Source organism: Lipotes vexillifer, unplaced genomic scaffold (genome assembly GCF_000442215.2).
Source record: "Lipotes vexillifer unplaced genomic scaffold, Lipotes_vexillifer_v1.1 scaffold356, whole genome shotgun sequence".
NCBI classification, from domain to species: Eukaryota; Metazoa; Chordata; class Mammalia; order Artiodactyla; family Lipotidae; genus Lipotes; species Lipotes vexillifer.
This window is the reverse complement of record NW_006797342.1, coordinates 4,849,099-4,849,733: the sequence shown is the minus strand read 5'-3', so window position 1 is coordinate 4,849,733 and position 635 is coordinate 4,849,099.

Sequence of the window (635 nt, the reverse complement as noted above, 5' to 3'; positions counted from 1 at the left end):
CTCCTGCCTCTCCCTCCTCCTCCCCTTTGTCCCTCCCCTTCACCCCCCCCCTCTCTCTTTCAGTCTATTTCCCTCCGTTCCTGTCACTTGTGACAGGATGAGAAGAAACGCCTTTACCAGGAACTCGGATCTGTTTTTGTCTAAATGTAGCTCTTGGGCTATTAAAAAAGGAGCTGCCTGACTGCCTCGGCATTTAATAAGTCAACTGGAGTCTGTGCGTTTTGGGGGGATCTGCCGGCGAGGCTGGGGACCACTCTGGGGCCGAGGTCCGCTTTGCCCGAGGCCGGTCCTAGGCGGGCAGCCCGGAGGGCAGGGGCTGGGTTAGGGCTGGGCACCTCGGGGCACAGCTGCCGGGCCCGCCGCCAGCCCCCGGACCCACGCACGAGGACAGCGCTCTGGACCGTCAGCGCCCACCCGCTCCCGGGTTCTCTCGCTCCCTTCCCCCGGAAACGCCCGCGGGAGCGCTCCCTGGTCACCTCCCTCCAGGCCCGACTCTTTCAGAAAGTTTTGGTTCTTTGGATGTAGGCAGGCACATTTGTGAGAGTTCAACAATTTCTCTCCTTTAATTTTTTTTTTCTTGTAAAATGTATTATCAATCAATTGCGCACTTTCCCATTTTATTGGCGCTTTCTGGG